The 13948-nt window shown below is 36.2% G+C and overlaps 1 protein-coding gene and 1 long non-coding RNA gene across 3 annotated transcripts in view; one reads left to right on the top strand and one right to left on the bottom strand.

The window, feature by feature from the left end:
• The window catches only part of LOC309632726, a 351315-nt gene extending 340080 nt beyond the window's left edge, over positions 1 to 11235 (top strand). Inside the window, exon 2 of the long non-coding RNA XR_014247036.1 lies at positions 4667 to 11235. This is a non-coding gene — a long non-coding RNA (uncharacterized lncRNA). The remainder of the gene's footprint in view (positions 1 to 4666) is intronic.
• CNTNAP2 (contactin associated protein 2) overlaps positions 1 to 13948 on the bottom strand; it is a 2074761-nt gene that overhangs the window by 1750404 nt on the left and 310409 nt on the right. The window lies entirely within an intron of this gene.

Genomic DNA, 13948 nt, shown 5'->3' with positions numbered 1-13948 from the left:
GAAATGGGATATGGCTTAATTTCCAACAAATTCAAATTCAGCAAAAATTTACTAACCACCAACCTAGGGGATGATACCAGGCATATTCATATATATTATTGGTTTAATTCAGGTTCAAGCTCAAAACCATCATGAAATGGCTTTTATACTCTCAATTAACAAATGAAAAAATTGAGGCACAGAGAAGTTACATGGCTTATAGAAGGTCACACCACTGACAGAGCTAGTGTGCCAACTACGTACATCTTTTACCTCCAAGTCCAAATGTCTTTGTTTTTAAAAAGAGATTGGTACTCACACACATCTGAATATAAAATATGGGTCTGCTATTTACTAAATTTGGGGTTTCAGAAATCTCCAAACAACACTGCTTTCACTTATAAAATGGCAATATTACTAATCTCATTAATTTTATATACTAGTTTTTAGGTGGATTGAATGAGTTACTATTTTAAAAAGGTTCACAATAGTCATTGCTCCTTTGTCCTTATTTCTCTTACTTCTCACCCTGAGCATCTGCAGCAGCCCTGAAATTTCTAAACAGGGAGGTATAAGCACAGTGATCTAAATGAAAGGGGGGAGGGAGGGCCGGGGCAGTGCTAGAAACTGCTTTTTTTTCCTAAAAAAGTTTATGAAATGTCCGTTTAACCCTTTAAAGATGGTGGTAGACTGTAATCATTTTTAGTCAAGTTAGCACCCTCAAAACCTGACTATGTTTTTTATTTTTAATGAAAACAAACAATCAAAAGGACAAATGATGGATTATGAGTGCATACTGGAAAATACTGTGAAATCTGGATCCAGGAGAGGAAGAATGCTGAGAGCTTACACTCACCTCCTCAGTCCTCAAGGCCCAGGTGTAACTGTTAGAATCTTGAATCGACATGTCAAGATCCAAGGGGGACAGGGTGTACAGGGGTAGGTGTCAGGGGACAGGACATGACTAAAGGACAAAGGATGCTCACAGGCTATTTCTATTATGATGAGGTACCCACTCCCCCCCCCCCAAGATGAACCATCCCCACTTGAGTTGGAGGTGAGATGCCCTTAAAGAGGCAACAATTTAACACAGAGAGCTTTGGGCCTATTGAACTGTGTTGTGAGGCCAAAGGGCCTGTAGGATCAAGATTCTGAGATGTTACACACACACACACACACACACACTCCCCAAAGTGATTCTGAGGACTTCCCACAGTTCCCTTTACCCCATTCACACCTACCTCAGCACTAACACACAAAATAGGTAGAATTAAAAACCTATTCTTAAATCAAAGAGGAAATCAAAAAAATACCTAGAAACAAATGACAATGAAAACATGACAACCCAAAACCTATGGGATGCAGCAAAAGCAGTTCTAAGAGGGAAGTTTATACCAATACAATCCTACCTTAAGAAACAAGAAACATCTCAAATAAACAACCTAAACTTACACCTAAAGCAATTAGAGAAAGAAGAACAAAAAAACCCCAAAGTTAGCACAAGGAAAGAAATCATAAAGATCAGATCAGAAATAAAAGAAAAAGAAATGAAGGAAACGATAGCAAAGATCAATAAAACTAAAAGCTGGTTCTTTGAGAAGATAAACAAAATTGATAAACCCTTAGCCAGACTCATCAAGAAAAAAAAGGAGAAGACTCATTAGAAATAGAAATGAAAAAGGACAAGTAACAACTGACACTGCAGAAATACAAAGGATCATGAGAGATTACTACAAGCAACCATATGCCAATAAAATGGACAACCATGAAGAAATGGACAAATTCTTAGAAATGCACAACCTTCTGAGACTGAACCAGGAAGAAATAGAAAATATCAACAGACCAATCACAAGCACTGAAATTGAAACTGTGATTAAAAATCTTCCAACAAACAAAAGCCTAGGACCAGATGGCTTCCCAGGCGAATTCTGTCAAACATTTAGAGAAGAGCTAACACCTATCCTTCTCAAACTCTTCCAAAATATAGCAGAGGGAGGAACACTCCCAAACTCATTCTACGAGGCCACCATCACCCTGATACCAAAACCAGACAAAGATGTCACAAAGAAAGAAAACTACAGGCCAATATCACTGATGAACATAGATGCAAAAATCCTCAACAAAATACTAGCAAACAGAATCCAACAGCACATTAAAAGGATCATACACCATGACCAAGTGGGGTTTATCCCAGTAATGCAAGGATTCTACAATATACGCAAATCAATCAATGTGATACACCATTTAACAAAGTGAAGGAGAAAAACCATATGATCATCTCAATAGATGCAGAGAAAGCTTTCGACAAAATTCAACACCTATTTATGATAAAAACCCTCCAGAAAGTAAGCATAGAGGGAACTTTCCTCAACATAATAAAGGCCATATATGACAAACCCACAGCCAACATTGTCCTCAATGGTGAAAAACTGAAATCATTTCCACTAAGATCAGGAACAACACAAGGTTGCCCACTCTCACCACTATTATTCAACATAGTTTTGGAAGTTTTAGCCACAGCAATCAGAGAAGAAAAATAAATCCAAATTGGAAAAGAAGAAGTAAAGCTGTCACTGTTTGCAGATGACATGATACTATACATAGAGAATCCTAAAGATGCTACCAGAAAACTATTAGAGCTAATCAATGAACTTGGTAAAGTAGCAGGATACAAAATTGATGCACAGAAATCTCTTGTATTCTTATACACTAATGATGAAAAATCTAAAGTGAAATTTAGAAAACACTCCCATTTACCATTGCAACAAAAAGAATAAAATATCTAGGAATAAACCTACTTAAGGAGACAAAAGACCTGTATGCAGAAAATTATAAGACACTGATGAAAGAAATTAAAGATGATACAAATAGATGGAGAGATATACTATGTTCTTGGATTGGAAGAATCAACACTGTGAAAATGACTACTACCCAAAGCAATCTACAGCTTCAATGCAATCCCTATCAAACTACCACTAGCATTTTTCACAGAACTAGAACAGAAAATTTCACAATTTGCATGGAAACACAAAAGACCCCGAATAGTCAAAGCAATCTTGAGAAAGAAAAATGGAGCTGGAGGAATCAGGCTCCCTGACTTCAGACTATACTACAAAGCTACAGCAATGAAGACAGTATGGTACTGGCACAAAAACAGAAACATAGATCAATGGAACAGGATAGAAAGCCCAGAAACAAACCCATGCACATATGGTCACCTTATCTTTGATAAAGGAGGCAAGAATATACAGTGGAGAAAAGACAGCCTCTTCAATAAGTGGTGCTGGGATAACTGGACAGTTACATGTAAAAGTATGAAATTAGAACACTCCTTAACACCATACACAAAAATAAACTCAAAATGGATTGAAGACCTAAATGTAAGGCCAGACACTGTAAAACTCTTAGAGGAAAACATAGGCAGAACACTCTATGACATAAATCACAGCAAGATCCTTTTTGACCCACCTCCTAGAGAAATGGAAATAAAAACAAAAATAAACAAATGGGACCTAATGAAACTTAAAAGCTTTTGCACAACAAAGGAAACCATAAACAAGACGAAAAGACAACCCTCAGAATGGGAGAAAATATTTGCAAATGAAGCCAACTGACAAAGGATTAATCTCCAAAATTTACAAGCAGCTCATGTAGCTCAATATCAAAAAAACAAACAACCCAATCTAAAAATGGGCAGAAGACCTAAATAGACATTTCTCCAAAGAAGATATACAGATTGCCAACAAACACATGAAAGAATGCTCAACATCATTAATCATTAGAGAAATGCAAATCAAAACTACAATGAGATATCATCTCACACTGGTCAGAATGGTCATCATCAAAAATCTACAAACAATAAATGCTGGAGAGGGTGTGGAGAAAAGGGAACCCTCTTGCACTGTTGGTGGGAATGTAAATTGATACAGCCACTATGGAGAACAGTATGGAGGTTCTTTAAAAAACTAAAAATAGAACCACCATACGACCCAGCAATCCCACTACTGGGCATATACCCTGAGAAAACCATAATTCAAAAAGAGACATGTATCAAAATGTTCATTGCAGCTCTATTTACAATAGCCAGGACACGGAAGCAACCTAAGTGTCCATCGACAGATGAATGGATAAAGAAGATGTGGCACATATACACAATGGAATATATACCCCAAGATGCTTGCTGGGTTTAGGCAGATATGCCGTAAAAAGAGACGAAATTGAGTTATTTGTAGTGAATTGGATGGACCTAGAGTCTGTCATACAGAGTGAAGTAAGTCAGAAAGAGAAAAACAAATACCGTATGCTAACACATAGATATGGAATCTAAATTAAAAAAAAAAATGGTTCTGAAGAAGCTAGGGGCAGGGCAGGAATAAAGATGCAGACGTAGAGAATGGACTTGAGGAAACGGAGAGGGCGAAGGGTAAGCTGGGACAAAGTGAGAGAGTGGCATGGACATATATACACTACCAAACGTAAAACAGATAGCTAGTGGGAAGCAGCCGCATAGCACAGGGAGATCAGCTCAGTGCTTTGTGACCACCTAGAGCGGTGGGATAGGGAGGTTGGGAGGGAGGGAGACACAAGAGGGAGGAGATATGGGGATATATGTACATGTATAACTGATTCACTTCGTTATAAAACAGAAACTAACACACCATTGTAAAGCAATTATACTCCAATTAAGATGTTAAAAAAAAAAAAAGTGACTGTTACATATACCAGAATAAATTTGATGTAAAGAAAACAGAAACATTTTAAAGGCTTTCAGAAACATGGAGCAAAGGAACAAACATCACATGGACATTAGATGTCCTAGCTGCAAAAAGATAAAGGATAAACACTTCTAAAATATAAAGGGAAAAGAACCTGTGGTCCATAATTTTATATACAGCTATTTCATCACTTAAGAGTGAGGATAAAATCAATATATTCACTTCAAAAGCTTTTGCCACACGCAAATATACATAGAAACAGTATTTGAAAGTACCCATAGAGAAAGAACCCCACCAAGAGGAGAAATTATTCCAGAAGGAGTAAGAGGGCAGAGACATGAGGGATGGGCAAATATATTAAGGTGCTTGTCATGTTTTGGGAGAGTGTAATGTACTATCCACTGTACAGCAAAGATAAGACAAATTAAGGTCATTAAGTGTTTTACCTTTCCTTTGTTTCTTCCACAACATCTCCAGGGAAGGAGGTGATAGGGTGTGAACCAGTGAATACCTGATAATCTCTGGCCTGTTTCCTCATGTCTTGGCTGGAGACAAGGAAGTGAGGGAAGGAAAGACAAGGAGCAGTGATGAGCGGGGAGAGGCTGGTGGAAGAACTCCCTGCCTCCTTCTCAGGTAGAGCCTCTGGGAAGTGGCAACAACCCAGAGAGGACTGGGAGATTAAAGAGCCAAGAGGATCTTCCTGAGTAGACCCCAGAGGGCCAGCAAGACCTCAGAGCAAGATTCTTGCTGGGTTTAGGCAGATGGGCTTATCTTGTACATACTCACATCCAGTGGTATGGAAACCAGAGGATGTGGTCCATGCCCACACATGTAATCAGCAGCAGAGAGAACCACTATAAATGAAGTGGTCCTGTGGAGAGAGAGTCTGTGAGTGTCTGTACTGAGGATCGAACAGGTTGATGGACCTTTCCGGAGTTGCCTGCTTGGAGAGATGACTTGATGACATCATGTATATTCATTATCTAGCAATATGTAAGTCCCCTGAGACTTAGTCACAACCCCAAGTAAAACACTTCTTTGTCCAACTCAGAAGAATAGGGATTGGGATAGTTCTTAAGTTGGCTTCTAGATAAAAGTTCTTGCACTGCTATATTTTTGAACTGAAAGGCATACCCATTACATATGCTTGTAGTATTAATCTGCAGTTTTCATACTAATATAGTTTAAATAAAGGTCTACAACATTGTTGAATATATCCTATGATCAACTCTTTGATCTCTACAAAGTCTTCACTGTATAAGTATGTGAAATACACCTAAATTTCTGGCTCTTAATTTAGAAGTCTAAGGTAAGTTGTCAACGTAACCTTTTGATTTACATCCAGAGGGAACTAGAATAAATTTTGTGACATTCCAAGTATGCAATGAACTGTCATCTTAGATATTTGATGATAAAGGTGATGCCTCACTGAACTGGCATCTCTGTGTCTCAAATTCCAATATTGAGTTTTTCAGTTAATGAGACAAGCAATTGACATGAAATAATAATGATAACAGAATCAGAAATGGGAATCTACTTATATTACTGTAAATGAAGCGTGGGTTCTCCAGGATTGCTAATATTTTGAAAGATTTGGGAAAAACACTAAAGAGTATTAAATAGTTTAACTCTATCATCACCAGTAAACTTTAAACAATGTGAAATTGTGGAATATTTTCAGAGATAATGTTTTGGTGGAGAGCTAAGTAACAAACATTCCCCAAAGAGCCTCATAAGAGCCTCATAAAAGATGAGGATACCCACAGAGACCTTATAGCCAGTGTGACTTTCAATCCTCACATCTTCTCTTCAGGTAGGAGACATATCCATCCCCTTCATTAAATGCCAGCCTATATTGCTATTTCACAGTCTTCAACTTAAGGGCTTTCATTACCTCCTTTGGATTTTAAATTGAATGTCAAATAGAATTTGGGTAACAGAGAAATAAAAAATCAAGAGTTTCTTCTAAGAAAAGTGAATGAATAAGTTTCAATACTTCTCACATACTTTATTAAATGTTAGGTGTAATAAGTTTTAACTGACCACACTTTAAAATTTAAAAAAATATCATCTTTATATTCCCTTTTACTCCACCAAACTTCTTATTCCTATGGTGCATGTTTTCAAAACCCAATTCAAACAGTGAGGCAACTGGTTAGGCAAATTCTAACATACTTATGTTAATAACAGGAGACACACACACACACACAAAACAAAATAGGTCAGAGTATTTGAATGTGAGTTTACCTCATAAATCCAGAACATATGCTCAGTATGCATGCAGTACAAGGAAAGCTGATGTGTTAAATAATCCCTCCAAAGCATGTAACCAAGTCCAACCTGACTTGGACAATAGTCATATCACTCCCAGACAAATGGAAGGAAGGAGGAAATTCTACTTTGTGGCGAGTTATAGAATGTGTAAGCCTTGAACATGAAGAAGTGGATGTGCTTCAGGGTGCTGATTGAGTTGTGTTTGGGAGCATCTGGATACACGAAGTGAGTTATTGAAATCTGGACTGGACAGGTGATCTTCAAATCACCTACGTGGAAGTAATGGTTGAAGGTAAGGAAGTAGATGTGACATCTGAGGGAGAGAAAACAAAACAAAACAAAATAAAAAGTCAAGTAAGTACCTTAATGAATGTCTGTATTTATGAGAAGGAGTAAAATCTGATATTGTCTCTAAAATTGGTCTGAGAAATAGAGAAGAGCAACTCTCATTTTTATATCAAGGAAATCAGTGACATCTACATCAATAAGTAATCCACTAAACACTTTAGCAAGCATACTACACTAGATAAAAGATAACATAATTTTGATATATGGCCTTGAAATTGATGAGAAAGTTTGGAAAATTGTCTTAGGTACAGGAAATATAAGGAAGGGATAAATACTCCCTTCTCTGAGCAGAAATGTGCTCCCTAGTGAAGAAGATGTATCAATGGTGGATACTCCAACCATGAGTGTTGGGACAGTATTACTTTTAATAAGTGATCCAAAAAATGATATAATTAAATACCAAAGATTATAGATTATCTTACCTTGGTTTTGAAAATGCAATGTCAAGCTAACATGAATAAAGGAACAATTTGTCAGGTTATATAAATAGACTGAAGAATAGAAATGATTTTAGAGGATAAGAAAATTATGCTTCAGATGATAGGCAGTAGTCAACAAATTTCAAATTTCTAAGAGAACCAGGAAGCAAAATGAATCCTATTTTTTCCAGTGTTCTCTAGTATCCACTCTAAATGTTTAAAGATGTCAACAGAAGCCCAATAGAAAAAACATATCTCACTCCTTTATAAAACATATTGCAAAACATTTGTAAGAAAGGTTTTTGAACATCAATTATGAATAAGAGAGCTCAGGAATATCCAGAAAAGAACAACTGAAGACTTGGAAAATTACAAAGGAACTATTATTATTATTGTTGTTGCTGTTATTTCACGGAGAATAACCTAAACCATCTGAAAAGGTGAAAAATGAGATAAGATATGATTAAAATGCACAGTAGTAAAGAAAACATAAACATGATCGTGGATTTTCAGTTCATTATAAATATGTATCCCCAAATTCGGAAGGTAATTTTGGACAAATAAAAGAAAGTGCTTCATTATTTTATCCAGTGGACAATAAACATTCAAAGTGCTTGATCCCACACAGTTAGAGGACGATAACATAAGGTGAAGAATTATTTTAAATGAGTGTTTCATAAACTGTGCTACACAGAACACCAGATCAAAAGAATATGAATAGATTCTGGGACAAAAAGGGGGTCTCTATAGTCAAATACATTTGGGATATAAGAGAGAAACAATTTAAGAGTTCCTTTTACCATAGGGCTTCTAAGTGTTTCTTATACAATATGCATTACACATAATTGTATGGTCAATATAGGCTAGATTATATCTTGGCAGCAAACCCTGAACTCCTAGTGACTTAACGCAATAAATGTTTATTTATCATTCACACTACATGCCCATCACAGGATAGCAATGATGCTTTTTTCCACAAAAATCCCTGACTGGGTACCACCATCTTGCAGTTGCACCATATATAATGGGGCTTTTTTCCTTACTATGGTAAGAAAAGGGCAACGAACAAACAAACAACAACAAAACAAAGATTGAAGAGTTTTCAAGTCTTATTGAGTTTTCCAATGTCTTATCCCAAAATTTACTTCACTCTGCTCAAATTTTTATGGTCATAACTGGTCACATATTCCAGTATCCAACGGGGACTGGAAAATACAAAGAAGCAAAATTATGTTTGGTGAACATTATTATCTTTTTCCCTAGTATCCCAGAGGGAATTTTCAAATGCAGCCTTTCCCAAACTTATTAGAGTGCAGAATTAATTTTCAGTGTGGTATTTCATAGAATTAGGTGTCAATGACACACAATTTGAGAAATAACCAATTTAAATATGCTTTTGTTTGATAAGAAGGAATTTAAGCAATATGCTTACAATTCAGCCATACTATTTTGATGCAAATACATGGAAGAATGGTAAACAGATAATAATACCTGGGCACCATAAGATGAAATACCAGGCACCATGAAATATAGTTTTGATTCAATTTTATTCTGTTAGGGTACAAACCACATATACACACATGAGCTCTTTCTGTATCTTTAAAGGCGTAGTTTCATTGTTTGTAACTACTCTTTAAAGAGATTCTTTTCCTTCCAATATTTCTACAGTGTTAGTGTTAACAATGCTCGCCTTTGGTATTACTTGTCAACAGGGAAGTCAGCTTAGCCCCTTATCTGTACTATATTCTCCATCCTTTAGTATCACTGAATAACATGTATATATTTAATGCTCCATCAAGCTCATATACCAAGCACTTTATGTTGTACTGTTTAAGAAATTCTGTAAACTATTTTATAGTTTATACCTCAAAGTCAAAGTTGGATTCTGAAAAAATATCTATTAAGTTTTAGAAGCTTTCATTTTCAGTAGACAAATATTTCCTCTGTGTTTTGTTTCCTCTGTTTATTTTTCAGCATCATCGTAAATATTTATCATTCTGCTTTTAGTCATCTATTGGATTTTAATGAGTATGCTAAGCTATTTTAAACTGGAATAATTTTCTTTTTATCTGTTTATTCTGTTGGTTTAGGTGCTTATTTCTTTTTAAAAATTAAGTATCTTTTCTTGTTTTGTATTATATATATCAACACAAAACGTTTCATAATAGATGTGTTGTTTTTCAAGTATTTGAAGAACTATGAATCCACACTTTTATCATCACCAGGGCAACATATATAGTCTCATCCACCATTGTTAGTATTTATACCCTAATTCTCTGCACAGACATGCCTAATAATATCAATAGCATAAGAGCATAGCTACTTTGCAGATATTGTTTGGTAATTGACTCAAGAATTGCCAAGTTGCAAAAAGGGAAAAAATGACTTTTACTCACTTTTCCATCACAAACGTAAAACTTTCAAAGTATTATTCTGATTTAGACCTACAGTTCATTCTATGCAAGAGTCTACTTCTGAGAGAGATACACAACACTAGTTAGAGGAGATTATCAGTACTTCCATTGTAAATTCAGAATATTACAGACATTCCCTAAGTTGTCACTGTTTCCCTGAAAAACTCATCCAGTGTTCAATAACTGGATTATTTGCAAATAATGGTATATTTGCAGATGGTATATAGCGGTCATTTCAACAAGTTTGGGATTTGATTCAGCGATATCATTTTGGTATATCACTTACCCAAAATAGTATTTACTAGCTATTTACCTTGGGTTTGACCAAAAAACAACTTTTTGCAGATATGCTGCTATTGCTACAGGCTCTTAGGTGCTAAATCATCTCTTTTAAATATATGATACGATATGCCCATTTCTTCTCTAAGGAGAGGAAATGACTCAGCAACGTATCTCCAAAAAAAAAAAACACTGAATAAAAAAGCTGGAAATACATGTTTATGAATAAGTGATTGGCACACGTGACATACACGTGTATTTGTTGAGTCTCTCAGAAGCACTAAGTGCTTATGTAACATATTCACTGAAATGCAGGTACTATCAATCCCCCTTTATGTACAAGAGCCTAGAGGTTAAAAAGTTCAACTAGATATCTTCACAGCCAATAAATAATTGATGGAGGTGGGATCGGATGTCAAGTCTAACTGATGCCACATCATGTGCTCTTAAAAACTCTGCTCTCACAAGGCACAAGATTAACTAAGAGACAAGAAGCAGAACTAAAATGAAAACTAATAAAATGTCGACCATAGGTTTTTAGTAGGTGCTGGAAACAGCTGGTACTACCACATTACTACATACTTTCTTGCAGTGGTGGAGGGGTGTGTTAAAATGATAATTTATAAAAATTATAAATTGTAAAAATTATTACTAAAAATCTTATATTCTTGGTACCAAGTTTGGGGTTAAAAGAAATCAGTGCAATTTGATGCTAATAACACTACATTTTAAATTCCAGACTTTATATCCTCTTCTCACCATTTAAAGCTATCATTAAAGCTTTAGTCACATTAATAAAGAAGAAAACTAATAAGATTGCCTCTTAGAAATTCTGTTGAATACTTAGGCTCCTATTTTTATGTCACTTTATTGAGTAGAACCAAACCAAATGTAACCTCACAGGGTAATTCTCTCGTGTATAGCTCCTGCAGATTTAGATTAAAATGGTATCTGGCCGTATAAAGAAAAAGCAGTTTAATGCTACAGCGAACACCATTCCCTAATCCTCATGTATCATTTGTGAAATTCAGAGTCTGTTTGGCAAAAATAAATGCCCTTTGCCCTTAAATACTCTGCAGAGATGGATGGAGAGTCTGAAAACCATACCCAGGACCTGGCTGCTTTTTGGGGAAAGTAAAAAACTGGGATGGTCAAGACCATTATTTTCATTCCAATAAACGAATACACAATAAGCTTTTTCAAGAATAAAAGGAGAAATTCTTAAATGTGGAACCTGTGGCTAAGTTTGCTGCTTCTACATGTAAGACTGGCTTTATTCTAAGATGATCGCATTTCTGTGTGTACATTCAACATATCTTGACCAAGTTCTCTTTTGCCCCAGGCACTGCGTGGCAAGAAATGCCAGGCTCTACCCTAGAGGTTTTCACAGTTGTTGTATCACACACCACAACACAGCAGGTGGAGGGAACATCCGGAGAGAGAAGCATTTTGCAACCTCTTTTGCATTCATACCCTCTTACTGGCTTTTTCACTCCATCGTCCGCATTCCTCCACCAGGCAAAAAATGTGTACCTTTGAGTTTATATTATGAGAGGAAGAAGTACAGAGAAAGCCTTTTTCAGATCACATCCCCAACTGCATCCCCACCCCACCGTTTTCCCCCTGCAGGTTTTATTGTGTTTAAAGTTTGTCTTCTCATCCTTTCCTTCTCTCCAGTCCGTCGCATCACAACTCCAGAGTCGCTGAAGTGAAGTTTTGAATTATAAGATGCGGGCTGACCCCAAACAAATTAAGTTAAAAGGGACCACCAGTGTAGCTTTTCTGTTTCTAATTATTCATTTGCTTTCTTTCTGTGGATGCAAAGGTTCTGGTGATCACCAGTAGCAAATATGCTAAATTCAGTTTGGCAGAGAACACATGGATATTGAGATCGTTGATCACTCTATGTTCTGGACCCACCAAACACTTTGTAGTCAAAACAAAAGCTATTACAAAAGAGCACTTATGGTTAGATAATGCAAGACACCTCTTAATATTGGAGGAAGGAAAAGTCAGCCATTCCAAATATAGCTGTTTGGGGCTTTAGTTTTCATTGGCTCCGGTCTCTGTGAACAGGTGGCCAGGCCATGGAATGATACTGCGTTAATAAGTGCATGTACACCCCATCAGTGTTCCAAAGACAACCAGAGTAGACAAAACTATAATTTGAAAAGGTATGTCCACCCCTATGTTCATAGCAGCACTGTTCACAATAGTCAAGACATGGAAACGTGGAAATGTCCATTGACACACACACACAGTGGAATACTACTCAGCCATGAAAGAGAATGAAATAATGCCATTTGCAGCAACATGGATGGACCTGGAGATTATCATACTAAGGGAAGTAAGTCAGCCAGAGAAAGACAAATACCATCTATCACTTATATGTAGAATCTAAAATATGATACAAATGAACCTATCTATGAAACAGAAACAGATTCACAGACATAGAGAACAGAGAGTTGTGGCTGCTAAGGGGGAGGGGTGGATTGGAGTTTGGGGTTAGCACATGCAAACTATATTGGGTTGGCCAAAAAGTTCATTCTGGTTTTCCATAACACCTTATAGAAAAACCCAAACGAACTTTTTGGCCAATCCTATATATAGGATGGATAAACAACAAGGTCCTACTGTATAGCACAGGGAACTATATTCAATATCCTGTGATAAACCATAATGGAAAAGAACATGAAAAAGAATATATATATGCATAACTGAATCACTTTGTTGTATAGCAGAAATTAACACATTGTAAATCAACTATATGCCAATAAAAATTCTTAAAAGATATAAAAAAAGGTCAACTGGTGTGGCCAGAGTTAGTTTCTTATGAACCCAACACCAACACTGTAAACTCTATTAAAGAGAATATAGCTAATTAAATGTTTTCACTAATTGTTATTTTGGTTTTGCTCTTCTCACTTTAAAAACAGAGTAGACAGCAAAATGTATGTAACAATACAACTTAGGAACTAAATGAACCCTTTGCAGCTATTCAACCCCACTACTCCATTTTACCAAATGAGGAAAGAGGTAAATTAGTATCAGAATCTGTGTAGAACTCTTATTTTCTGATTACCTGACCGGCATTCCTCCCACTATAAGAGACATTCTCAAAATTACTTGAAAGAGATTTATTTACTTATTTTTGGATCATCCAGGAGCATCCCATAGAAGTTTTGCTTCCATAGCTACTACATTTATAGTGTTTTATCATGAGAATTTATATTTAGAAGACAATAAAGAATGGGAGAATTCTGAATGAGCAAAACACATACAGAATTCAATTTATTTAGACACAGAGAGCAGACTTGTGGTTGCCAAGGGGGAGAGGGGGTGGGAGAGGGATGGCCTGGCAGTTTGGGGTTAGCAGATGCAAACTATTACATATAGGATGGATAAACAACAAGGTCCTACTGTATAGCACAGGGGACTATATTCAATATCCTGTGATAAACCATAACGGAAAAGAATATAAAAAGAATATATATATGTATGTAGTATAACTGAGTCACTT

Source organism: Balaenoptera borealis (assembly GCF_965194805.1).
Source record: "Balaenoptera borealis genome assembly, chromosome: 7".
In the NCBI taxonomy this organism is placed as follows: Eukaryota; Metazoa; Chordata; class Mammalia; order Artiodactyla; family Balaenopteridae; genus Balaenoptera; species Balaenoptera borealis.
The sequence above is the reverse complement of the archived record's forward strand: the minus strand, read 5'-3'. Positions and strand labels throughout refer to the sequence as shown.